The sequence below is a fragment of the Macadamia integrifolia genome, unplaced genomic scaffold (genome assembly GCF_013358625.1).
Source record: "Macadamia integrifolia cultivar HAES 741 unplaced genomic scaffold, SCU_Mint_v3 scaffold125, whole genome shotgun sequence".
In the NCBI taxonomy this organism is placed as follows: Eukaryota; Viridiplantae; Streptophyta; class Magnoliopsida; order Proteales; family Proteaceae; genus Macadamia; species Macadamia integrifolia.
The window spans coordinates 273329-286977 of NW_024868131.1; the positions used below are offsets into that span (position 1 = coordinate 273329).

Genomic DNA, 13649 nt, shown 5'->3' on the forward strand with positions numbered 1-13649 from the left:
CTGTACACAACCATACCACCCATACCGGTTAGAATAGTCAATACCGAAGCTAATACAAACTTTAGCCTTAGCTCTCTAAAGTTCTTGTTTGAGATTTTAAAATGTAACCGCAAGCGTACAGAATAGTGTAGCTACGGGTCGAACACAGGGAGAGCAACCACTTTATTTATTTTTCTTTTAATAATGCGAAATTGAACTGATTAATGGTTGTGATCTAAATCTAATTACTGTCCTAAACATATGTATCTAAAATAACGTCCTAACCATTCATCATCTAAGAATTTAAAGACGCAAGCATTAATGACATTTGCACATTTTTTCTCCTTTTTTCTCTTAATAAACTCTATTCTACTCTACTACTTTTGGCCTAAATGACATGGTGGAGCAAACACCAGACACCCAAGTTACTATGTAGCTTCACTTTTTGCATATGCCCACAAAAATAGTGATGCTAGAGTTTTTTCAGAAGTTCCCTCCCTAGGAATTTCGATCAAGACACCATGCTTCCTGAGGCACAATGCCCGGTCTAGTTCTAAGGGAATCAACTCTTATTCTTCTTTATACCATATTTCACATTTCATTTAAAATTGTGCATATGTCAACTCATACTAAATTAAAAAGAAGGTCTCAACTCCAAATCAAAAGTACAGGGAACGCACAGACTTACATCTGGTCCAACACCATAAAACAAGGGTCTTTTTTTTTCAAAAGAAAGTCCCATCTCAAGACATAGGCTTGTTTCTTTCTTCTCAACAGGATTTTTATAGTTCAAAATGGGTACCTTAGTCAAAACTTTTATTTTCAACATCAAGCAACCTAATGGTATGATCATTATCCAAAAGCCAAAGTAGGACTTCATCCTTTAGCAAGCTCAAAAAAATAAAAATAAAAACAAATAAAACAAAGTGAAAAAAGCAGAAACTGGTTTCCCTTCCCCACACTTAAGTCATGTAATGACCTCAGTGCATGGAAAGAATTAAAAACGAAGACAATGCAAGGGGGTCATACCTGATTAAAATTTAATCATCAGTGTAAAGAGGTTCATGGAGATCCATGACCTCTTCAATACCAGTAGTTAGAAACTCGAGGAACGATTTCAAACATTGATCATTAACCTTCCAAATTACCCCTGTTCCTGGTTTCAAAATCTCCACAGCCCCAAAGGGATATACATTATGGACAATAAATGGGCCATCCCATCGGGATCTAAGCTTACCAAGGAAAAGATGTAATCAAGAGTTGTACAATAAGACCTTATCACCAATTGTAAAAGATTTGCGCAGAATGTGCTTATCATGGAAAGCTTTGGTCTTTTCCTTATAAATCCTAGAACTTTCATAGGCTTCATTCCTAAGTTCCTCTACTTAAATAGTTGGAGCCTACGATGTATTCCCGCATCAGACAAATCAAAGTTGAGCTTCTTGATGGCCCAAAAAGCCATATGCTCCAACTCAACTGGTAAGTGACAGGCTTTCCCATACACCAAATGGTAGGGAGACTAGCCAAGGTCAGTCCTGAATACAATCCGATGGGCCCACAAGGCATCAATGAGCCTAAGGGACCAATCTTTATGGTTGGGATTAAAAGTTTTCTCCAAGATTTGTTTGATCTGCCTATTAAACACCTCCACTTGGCCACTAGTTTGGGGGTAATAAGGGGTAGATAACTTATGGGTGATCCCATATTTTTTCATTAGGGCCTCAAAATGCCTATTACAAAAATGAGTACCCCTATCACTAATTATTACAAATGGTGCACTAAAGCGAGAAAAAATGTTCTCTTTTAGAAACTGGACCACCACTTTGTGGTCATTAGTTTTACAAGGTATGGCCTCTATCCATTTAGAAACATAATCAATAGCTAAAAGTATGTACAAATTTTCAAAGGAATTAAGGAATGGTCCCATGAAATCGATAGCCCATACATCAAAGATCTCAACTACCAAAATAGGGTTGAGGGGCATCACGTTTCTCTTATTGATATGGCCAAAAGACTGGCAGGTGGGACAAGTCTTGTAAAAATCAAAAGCATCTCTAAAACGAGTGGGCCAATAAAATCCGCATTGGTTTTGCGGCAGTCTTCTTAGGTCCAAAGTGTCCACCACATGCATGACCATGACAAAAAAAGAGAATGGAATGTTGCTCATGATTAGGAACACATCGTCGGATAATCTGATCCAGACATATCTTAAACAAATAAGGATCATCCCAGAAAAAGTGCTTAACTTTGGAATGAAACCTATACTTATCTTGGGTGGACCAGTGACCCAGAGTCACACCTGAAACAAAGTAGTTGACAATGTTAGTAAACCATGGTTCACTGGACATTGTAAATAATTGTTCATCTGGAAAGTTCTCGTTGACGAGAGAATCGACAGCCAAGGAATTGGGAAGCCGGGATAAATGATCTGCAACTAGGTTTTCAACTCCTTTTTTATCCCTAATTTCTAAATCAAACTCTTGCAAAAGTAAAACCCACCTAATGAGATGGGCTTTGGCATCCTTCTTCTGAACTAAGAATCTGAGAGTAGAATGATCCGTATACACCACCACATGTGAACCAATTAAGTAAGATCGAAACTTTTCTAATGCAAATACAATCGCTAAAAATTCTTTTTCAGTGGTTGTATAATTGAGTTATGCATCATTTAAGGTCCTACTAGCATAGTAAATGATATTGGTCAACATATTAATCCTTTGACCCAAAACTGCTTCTATGGCAAAATCCGAAGCATCACACTACAGTTCAAAATGTTCAGTCCAAACAGGTGGTTGAACAATAGGTGCATTGTTCAACTCCTTCACAAGTTGTTTAAAGGATTCTAGGCACTCTTTAGAAACCTTAAAAGTTTGATCTTTGGCAAGTAATGAAGTGAGAGGTTAGGCTAACTGACTAAAGTTCTTAATAAACCTTCTGTAGACGCCCACATGCCCTAGAAAAATCGGGCATCCTTAAAAGATTGAGGAGGTGGTAAATTATCAATTAAATCCACTTTGGCTCTATCTACCTTAATTCCCTCCTTGGATATTACATGGCCTAAAATAATACCAGATTTAACCATGAAATGGCATTTCTCCCAATTCAAAACCAAATTCTTAGATATGCACCTTTTCAAAACTAGAGAAAGATGATGAAGACATTCAGAATAGGAATTCCCATGAATTAAAAAGTCATCCATAAATACTTCTAAGAATTTTTTAACTATGTCAGAAAAGATGCTCATCATGCATCACTGGAACGTAGAAGGGTTATTGCAAAGCCCAAAGGGCATACGCCTATAAGCAAATGTTCCATATGGGCATGTAAAAGTGGTCTTATGCTGATCCTCTAAAGCAATTGGGATCTGGTTATAGCCAGAATATTCATCAAGAAAATAATAGTATTCATGTCCAGCTAACCTCTCTAACATCTGGTCAACGAATGAAAATAGAAAGTGGTCCTTCTAGGTTGCCACATTAAGTTCTCTGTAGTCTATACACACTCTCCACCCTGATTGGACACGGGTTGGAATTAGTTCGTTATTGACATTAGAAACTACAATCACACCAGACTTCTTAGGCACGATGTGAACTGGGCTTACCCATTGGCTGTCAGAAATAGGATAAATTATTCCATGATCCAAGTACTTTAGGATCTCTTTCTTAATGGCTTCCATCATCACTGGGTTAGCTCTTCTTTGGGGTTCCGTGGATAGCTTGGAATCCTTTATAAGATGAATATGATGTTGCACAATAGAAGGGTTTATACCCTTGATATCAGCCATGGTCCAACCTAGGGTTTTCTTATTATCTTTTAACACCTTAAGTAACTCCTCTTCTTGGCTAGAAGTCAAATTTGAAGAAATTATTACAGGAAGAGTCTGGTCAGGCCCTAGGAAAGCATACCTCAAATTAGATGGCAACTCCTTAAGATCTAGCTTAGGGGGCTTAACTATGCAAGGTTTGGGAATGGAATTGGAAAGGGGTCCTAAGGGCTCCACAGGTGTATGAAGACTCAAGACTTCAGAAAATAAATTTTCACTATCATCATCCAACTCATCCATACACTCTTGGATTTCTAAATCAAAATCAATGTCAATGTTCGTAACTAAATCATTAGAAAAATCCAGAAAATCCTCAAACATATTGATCTCTTCTTCTATATGTGGTTGCTTGCTTATCCTAAACATGTTAAACTCAACTGTTTGGTTACCAAAAGATAATTTTAGGAAATCATTCTGACAATTGATTAATGTAATACTGATAGCCAAGAATGGTCTTCCTAGAATTATTGAGATCTCATCCTTGATTGAGAAGGGCTTGGTACCTTACACAATGAAATCAACAGGGAAAATAAATTCCCCCACCTTTAGTAAAACATCCTCAACCATCCCTTTAGGAATCTTAACAGGCCTATCTGCCAACTGAAGAGTAGTTCCAGTGGCTTTCAATTCTCCCAATCCAAGTTGTTTGTATACATGGTAAGGTAAACGATTCACACTTGCGCCAAGGTAAAGTAAGGCATGCTCAATGTAGGTATTGCCTATGACACAAGATATGGTAGGGCTCCCTGGATCCTTATACTTGGCTGCTATAGGCTGAGTAATTATGGAACTAATGTTACCTGCCAAGAACGCCTTTTTGGGCACACTAGTGATACGTTTGTGAGTACACAAATATTTCAGTACTTTTGCATAGGTGGGGATTTGGGATATGGCATCCAAAAGAGGGATATTGACTTCTACCTTTTTAAAGACTTCTAAAATTTTCTCCATGGAAGCAATCTTCTTTTTTTTTATCAAGCGATCAAGAAATGGGACAGGAGGAATATAAGGACTGTTAGGGATTTTTCCTTTTTCAGAAGAATATTTTTTATTTCTTCAACCAAATCATCTTTAGTTTTAGAAGAATCTTTAGGTTCATCAGACAAACCTAGAACAAGAGGCACACTTGTGTCCTCAACTGAAGGAGAGTTCATAGGAGCAATAGATGGGGAAGATTAGGAATGCTCTGTTGGTACTCTCTACCACTCCTAAGGTCATAAACAACATTACATTGGTTAGAGGGCCCTTATTGGGTCTGACCTTGTGCTATATTCAGTGGTGCATTAGTTGGGGTTTGTGAACTAACAGGCTGATGATGCCTAGGCTTAGGCTCTGGTTGACTAGGTAAAGTTCCTTTCTCCCTCTCATGCATAATTGAGACAACTTGGGTGAGTTCTCTTGTAAGATTTTGATGGCTTGTAATGAGGAGGGCCATATTTTTTTCAAAGTCACTTATTCTACCTGCCTCTCCAGTTTTGGTAAACCCAAGGGGTTGCTGATAAGATGATAGGAGAGAGGCCCTAGGAAAACTAGCCTGAGGTCCTACATTTGACCTAGGAAAAATATTATTGTGCAAAGGGAGGCCTTTGGAGTCCAGGTTGACCTTAATTATGGAAACAAAAATATTTTGGGAAAAATATTATTGTGCAAAGGGAGGCCTTTGGAGTCCAAGTTGACCTTAATTATGGAAACTGGAAGGCCGTACTTGGTTGCCCTGATTCCAAGAGAAATTTGGGTGATTTCTCCATCCTGGATTATAGGTGTTACTATATGGATTATTCTGGTACAAAGGATTAACACTATCATTAGAAGTGCCCCCAGAGTTATTGGGGAATTCTTCTATGACATATCCAAGGGACTGGCACCAAGCACAAATCTTAACCAAATTGACTGATGATGACTCTCTAGGAACAATAGCCTCAATTCTCTTGATTAGGTTATCCAAATGGGCTTCCTTGGCTGCTATCCCATCCACAAATATCTTTTTTCTCTAATGGTTCTTTCACTCTCTTGGGTTGATTTCCACTCAATGGTTTTGTCAGCTAAGTCAAGTAAGAATTCCCATGCCTTTTCTTCATCTGTAAAGGATGTGAATCCCTCAGGGCACATAGACTCTATCATTTGTTTAGTTGGGTAATCAATACCTTCATAAATTATTTGATATAAATGTCATAAGTCTAGGCCATGGTGAGGGCATTCTTGGAGTAGATCCTTGAATCTCTCCATATATTTGGAAAATGACTCACTAGGCTTTTGCCTAAACTGAAGGATATCACTTCTAAGCTTATTAGTCTTATGAGTTGGGAAAAACTTCTTAAGGAAGACAACTGTGAACTGTTTCCATGAGGTTATGGAATTTGTGGGTAACCCATACAACCACATCTTCGCTTGGTATTTTAATGCAAAAGTGATAAACCTAAGTTTAACAACATCATCAGAAAGTTGTTGGATCTTAATTAGAACACATACCTCTTCAAATTCCCTTAGAAATAGGTATGCATCCTCAGAGATCAACCCATGGAAGTGGGGCAACATAGTGATGTGTTGAGATTTGAGTTCAAAATTATTGCCTTGGGCTTATGGTAGAACTATGCAGGAAGGTTGGGCTATTCTAGTAGGGTAGAACCTATCTTTTAGAGATTTAGGTGAAGGGTTTTGATGTTGGTCTCCCATATTGAAAGGTTTTAAAGAGAGCAAACGTATAGGGTCACTACTTGTTGGATCTCTTCTTTCTAACCGATTCTTAGTATTACGTACCCACCTTACATTCATGCAATAGAAAACTACCCACAACTAGAGTATGACAAGCACAAAAGAATGGATAGCAAAACCTTTTGATTTTTTTTTTATTATTTTTTTTTTTTGGATTTTTGGGAGCTTACCGACAGGTATCTGGGGTTGCTCAGGTCAATTCCTGAGGTACTGCTATGAGGCGAAAACTGTCTTTATCATACTATGAGGCATGGTGACCTCCACCGATACAACTATTATTATAGGTTGTTCTTCTCAGGAATTCGATAAAAGAAAAGGAAAAACAAAACAAAGCAAACAAAGCACTCTGATTTAGCAAAGGAAAGCAAAAAATAACATGGAACTATCACCCCGGCAACAGCTCCAAAAACTTATTTGTGATTTTAAAATGTAACCGCTAGCGTATGGATTAGTGTAGCTATGGGTCGAACACAGGGAGAGCAACCACTTTATTTTTTTTTTCTTTTAATAATACGAAAGTGAATTGATTAATAGTTGTGATTTAATTCTAATTACCGTCCTAAACATATGTATCTAAAATAACGTCTTAACCATTCGAAATCTAAGAATTTAAAGACGCAAGCCACGCAATTAAAATTAAATAAATAAATAACTGAAAATAAACAACCCACGTAATTAAAATAAAACAATAAAGGAAGAAATGCTGAAATAAAAATAAAGTAAATAAAGGGGATAAAGCTAGAGAGAGACTCACAAGTAGGTTTTTCTACTTAGCCCAAGGGATGCATCATAATATGAGCTCCTCTACTTGACCAGAGAGTCACTCTTACAAGGGTTACTATACTTGGCTTTAGGGAAAGGGAGACAATTAAAATAAAAGCAATAAATTGATGGTTCTATGGCTAGGAGGGGCAAAGCCAACACATACACTAGCCATGAACCTTGGGGGAAAGGGATAGCAATAATGTAACGACTAAAATTAAAATCCTAAATTAAGAAAGAAATGGTAGTCAGAAGAGGGAATGAGAGGGGGGAGAGAAGACTACCGAAGGAGTCTACTTACTTGAACTTCAACCCTTGAACTGAAAACTTGATCGATTTGAGATACTACTAGTACTAAAATCCAGATTTGGAATAAACCAAATCTGAAATTTCCAGTACTAGAGAAAACAAATCTGAATAAAAAAATAAATTGAGCTTGAAAGACATGCTTCGTAGCTTGTTCTTGTCACCTAGAACTAAGCCTAGAACTAGAACTTGAAAATTACAACTTCAATTGCTTAAACAATAAAAATAAAAGACTGAATCAAAAGAAAAAGTGGTTGCATTAATTGAATAAAAAGAACTTACAAAAGTGTTTAAAGCATAAACCTAGAACTAGAGCTAGAGAAAGAGATAGAGCAACTAAAAAAAAAAAAACCCTAGAAGAAGAATGAAGTGCCTCCTTCCCTTGTGTTAATTCTATTATATAGAGAATGGGGGAGGGAAGCTAACAATTTTAGCTTCTAAAAAAAAGATTTTTTTTTTTATCTTGTTGATGAGGTGGAGGAGAGAGAAGATAGAGAATTGTAGGAAGTAGAGAATCTCCAACGATTTTGCTTCCTTTTTCCTTCTTTTTTTTTATTTTTTTTTCTCTTCATCAAACGTGGGCAGCATCTTGGACAATTTTTTTAAATTATTTTTTCCTTTTTTTTTTCCTTTCCTATTTTATCTCCCTTTTTTTCTATTTTTCTCTCCTCTTGTGTAAGAAACCCTTTGGCCGACCTCCTTTGAGTGATGAGTAGGAGAGAGAAAATCTTCTAAAAAACACATCAACAAAATGAAAGCTAAGAGGTTCGAACTTGAGACCTCCTAATAAGCAAGGGATTTTGCACACCACAACTCACCAATTACACTAGGTAGTTGTTGTTACTAAAAACGAAGCTTCCATCACTTAAGGATGTGGTCCATCGATCCTTGTTAGTATTTAAAATATTCCTTGTACCTCTGGGACAACTATAAACGGGCTGGTTCTACATCTCGGTTCAGTTCTGATCTATTATTCTTTTTCTGACCCGAAAAGAATAATCACTTGTACGGGTGACCAAACGAATGTGTACTTGCAATTGAACACATCCATCTTGTTCAAAATTTTGTCTTTTTCGCAACCATAAAAAGAAATAGGACCTCTTTATGTGTAAAATTAAAGATATAACGCTCGATAGTCCTTAAAGCCTTGAAAATATAAAAGCTGCAAAAATAGAGTAAAACCCAAGGTAGCTCCATTCTAAATATGTAAAATGCATGTTTTGCTACCCTAGATTTCACACATAAATGTGCTCATCAGAATTCCCCTACACTTAGACTTTGCTAGTCCTCGAGAAAAATAAAAAGAAAAAGATTAAAAACAAAAAACCAAACTCACTTTCGTTGGAATCACGGTTACACTTAGCATGTGAAACAAGCCTTTAAACCCCTACGTAACCCCTAGTGGACGAGTTGTGTCTCGTGGGTGTTTGCAGTGAATATACACCCAAAATTCAGAATAAATAAATCCCAACCTTGGCTAAAGGTAAGGCCCATACCGATCCAGAGTAAAGATAATTTTTCTTACAAGGGATCCCCACACTTGAACTTTTATTACCCTTTATCAATTCCAGGCACTAGCATATTTCTTAATTTGGAACTCACCTCGTCTCTTTCAAAACATCCTTATCTTAAGGCAAAACCACTTGTGAATAAATAGGGAACCAAAGACTAAGGCGTTGGAATGTTTTTGACCAAAACATATTACCAAGCATTAATGACATTTGCACATTTTTTTCTCCTTTTTTCGCTTAATAAACTCTATTTTACTCCACTACTTTTGGCCTGAATGACATGCTGGAGTAAACACCAGACACCCAAGTTACTATGCAACTTCGCTTTTTGCATATGCCCACAAAAACAATGATGCTAGAGTTCTTTCAGAAGTTTCCTTCCTAGGAATTTTGATCAAGACACCACGCTTCTTGATGCGCAATGCCCTGTCTAGTTCGAAGGGAATTAACTCTTATTCTTCCTTATACCATATTTCACATTTTATTTAAAATTGTACATATATCAACTCATGCTAAATTAAAAAGAAGGTCTCAACTCCAAATCAAAAGTACAAGGAACCCACAGACTTACATCTGGTCCAACACCATAAAACACGAATCTCTTATTTTTCAAAAGAAAGTCTCATCTCAAGACAAAGGATAGTTTCTTTCTTCTCAACAGGTTTTTTATACGTTTAAAATGGGTACCTTAGTCAAAAATTTTATTTTCATACATCAAGCAACCGAATGGTATGATCATTAGCCAAAAGCCAAAGTAGGACTTCATCCTTTAGCAAGCTAAAAAAAACAAAAAGAAAAACAAATAAAACAAAGTAGAAAAAGCAAAAACTGGTTTCCCTCCCCCACACTTAAGTCATGCAATGTCCTCAATGCATGGAAAGAATTAAAAACCAAGACAATGCAAGGGGGTCATACCTGATTAAAAGTTAATCATCAGTGTAAAGAGGTTCATGGAGATCCATGACCTCTTCACTACCAATAGTTAGAAACTCGAGGAATGGTTTTAAACACTGACCATTAACCTTCAGAATTACCCTTGTTCCTAGATTCAAAATCTCCACAGCCCCATAAGGATATACATTATGGACAATAAACGGGCCATCCCATTGGGATCTAAGCTTACCAGGGAAAAGATGCAATCAAGAGTTGTATAATAAGACCTTATCACCAATTGTAAAAGATTTGCGCAGAATGTGCTTATCATGGAAACCTTTGATATTTTCCTTGTAAATTCTAGAACTTTCATAGGCTTCATTCCTAAGTTCCTCCAACTCAGATAGTTGGAGCCTACGATGAATTCCCGCATCAGACAAATCAAAGTTGAGCTTCTTGATGGCCCAAAAAGCCTTATGCTCCAACTCAACTGGTAAGTGACAGGCTTTCCCATACACCAAATGGTAGGGAAACTAGCCAAGGTTAGTCTTGAATGCAGTTCGATGGGCACACAATGCATCAATGAGCCTAAGGGACCAATCCTTATGGTTGGGATTAATAGTTTTCTCTAAGATTTGTTTAATCTGCCTATTAAACACCTCCACTCAGCCACTAGTTTGAGGGTGATAAGGGGTAGATAACTTATGGGTGATCCCATATTTTTTCATTAGTGCCTCAAAATTCCGATTACAAAAATGAGTACCCCTATCACTAATTATTGCACGTGGTGTACCGAAGTGGGAAAAAATTTTCTCTTTTAGAAACTGGACCACCACTTTGTGGTCATTAGTTTTACAAGGTATGGCCTCTATCCATTTAGAAACATAATCAAAGGCTAAAAGTATGTACAAATTTTCAAAAGAATTAGGGAATGGTCTTATGAAATCGATGCCCCATACATCAAAGATCTCAACTACCAAAATAGGGTTGAGGGCATCATATTCCTCTTATTGATATGGCCAAAAGACTGGCAGGTGGGACAAGCCTTGTAAAAATTAAAATCATCTCTAAAAAGTGTAGGCCAATAAAATCTGCATTGGAGAACCTTTGCGGCAGTCTTCTTAGGTCCAAAGTATCCAACACATGCATGATCATGACAAAAAGAGATAATCGAATGTTGCTCATGATCAGGAACACACCATTGTATAATTTGAGCCAGACATATCTTAAACAAATAAGGATCATCCCAGAAAAGTGCTTAACTTTGGAATGAAACCTATACTTATCTTGGGTGGACCAGTGATCCGGAGTCACATCTGAAACTAAGTAATTGACAATGTCAACAAACCATGGTTCACTGGACATTGTAAATAACTGTACATCTAAAAAGTTCTCGTTGACTGGAGAATCGACAGTCAAGGAATTGAGAAGCCGGGATAAATGGTTTGCAACTAGGTTTTCAACTCCTTTTTTATCCCTAATTTCTAAATCAAAATCTTGCAAAAGTAAAACCCACCTAATGAGACAGGCTTTGGCATCCTTCTTCTGAACTAAGTATCTGAGAGTAGAATGATCAGTATACACCACTACATGTGAACCAACTAAGTAAGACCGAAACTTTTCTAATACAAACACAACCGTTAAAAATTCTTTTTCAGTGGTTGTATAATTGAGTTGTGTATCATTTAAGGTCCTAGTAGCATAGTAAATGACAATGGGCAACTTATTAATTCATTGACCCAAAATCGCTCCTATGATAAAATCCGAAGCATCACACATCAGTTCAAAAGGTTCAGTCCAAACAGGTGGTTGAACAATGGGTGCATCGGTCAACTCCTTCTTAAGTTGTTTAAAGGATTTTACGCACTCTTTAGAAAACTCGAAAGTTTGATCTTTGGCAAGTAATGAAGTGAGAGGTCGGGCTAACTGACTAGAGTTCTTAATAAACCTTCTGTAGAAGACTGTATACTCTAGAAAAGACTGGACGTCCTTAAAAGATTGAGGAGGTGGTAAATTATCAATTAAATCCACTTTGGCTCTATCTACCTTAATTCCCTCCTTGGATATTACATGGCCTAAAACAATACTAGATTTAACCATGAAATGGCAATTCTCCCAATTCAAAATCAAATTCTTAGATATGCACCTTTTCAAAACTAGGAAAAGATGATGAAGACATTCAGATTAGGGTTTCCCATGAATTGAAAAGTCATCCATAAATACTTCTAAGAATTTTTTGACCATGTCAGAAAAGATGCTCATCATGCATCGTTGAAACGTAGCAGGGGCATTGCAAAGCCCAAAGGGCATACATTTATAAGCAAATGTTCCATATAGGCATGTAAAAGTGGTCTTATATTGGTCCTCTAAAGCAATTGAGATCTGGTTATAGCCAGAATATTCATCAAGAAAATAATAGTATTCATGTCCAGCTAACCTCTCTAACATCTGGTCAACGAATGAAAATGGAAAGTGGTCCTTCTAGGTTGCCACATTAAGTTTTCTGTAGTCTATACACACTCTCCACCCTGATTGGACACTGGGTGGAATTAGTTCATTATTGGCATTAGGAACTACAGTCACACCAGACTTCTTAGGCACTACGTAATTGGGCTTAGCCATTGGCTATCAGTAATAGGATAAATTATTCCATGATCCAAGCACTATAGGATCTCTTTCTTAATAGCTTCCATCATCACTGGGTTAGCTCTTCTTTGGGGTTCCGTGGATGGTTTGGAATCCTCCATAAGATATATATGATGTTGCACAATAGAAGGGCTTATACCCTTGATATCAGTCATGGTCCAACCTAGGGCTTTTTTATTATCTTTTAACACTTTAAGTAACTCCTCTTCCTGGCTAGAAGTCAAATTTGAAAAAAATTATTACAGGAAGAGTCTGGTCAGGACCTAGGAAAGCATACCTCAAATTAGATGGCAACTCCTTAAGATCTAGCTTAGGGGGCTCAACTGTGGAAGGTTTGGGAATGGAATTGGAAAGGAGTCCTAAGGGCTCCATAGGTGTGTGAAGACTCAAGACTTCAGAAAATAAATTTTCACTATCATCATCTAACTCATCCATACACTCTTAGAATTCTGAATCAAAATCAATATCAAAGTTGGTAACTAAATCATCAGAAATATCTAAAAAATCCTCAAGCATATTGATCTCTTCTTTCATATGTGGTTGCTTGCCTATCCTAAACATGTTAAACTCAACAGTTTGGTTACCAAAAGATAAATTTAGAAAACCATTCCGACAGTTGATAAATGCATTACTAGTAGCCAAGAATAGTCTTCCTAAAATTATTGGGATCTCATTCTTGGTTGAGAAGGGCTTGGTATCTAACACAATAAAATCAACAGGAAAAATAAATTCACCCACCTTTAGTAAGACATCCTCATCCATCCCTTTAGGAATCTTAGCAGACCTATCTACCAACTGAAGAATAGTTCCAGTGCCTTTCAATTCTCCCAATCCAAGTTGTTTGTACACATGGTAAGGTAAAAGATTCACACTTGTGCTAAGGTCAAGTAAGACATGCTCAATGTAGGTGTTGCCTATGACACAAGATATGGTAGGGCTCCCTGGATCCTTATACTTGGCTGCTATTAGCTGAGTACTTATGGAACTAATGTTACCTGTCAAGAACGCCTTTTTGGGCACACTAATGATACGTTTGT

The 13649-nt window shown here is 37.1% G+C and overlaps 1 non-coding gene across 1 annotated transcript; it reads left to right on the forward strand.

The window, feature by feature from the left end:
* Nucleotides 1–5981: 5981 nt before the first annotated feature.
* Nucleotides 5982–6088, forward strand: LOC122063206. The gene has a single exon (XR_006135257.1). It is a non-coding gene; the product is annotated as a small nucleolar RNA R71 (small nucleolar RNA).
* Nucleotides 6089–13649: the final 7561 nt, after the last annotated feature.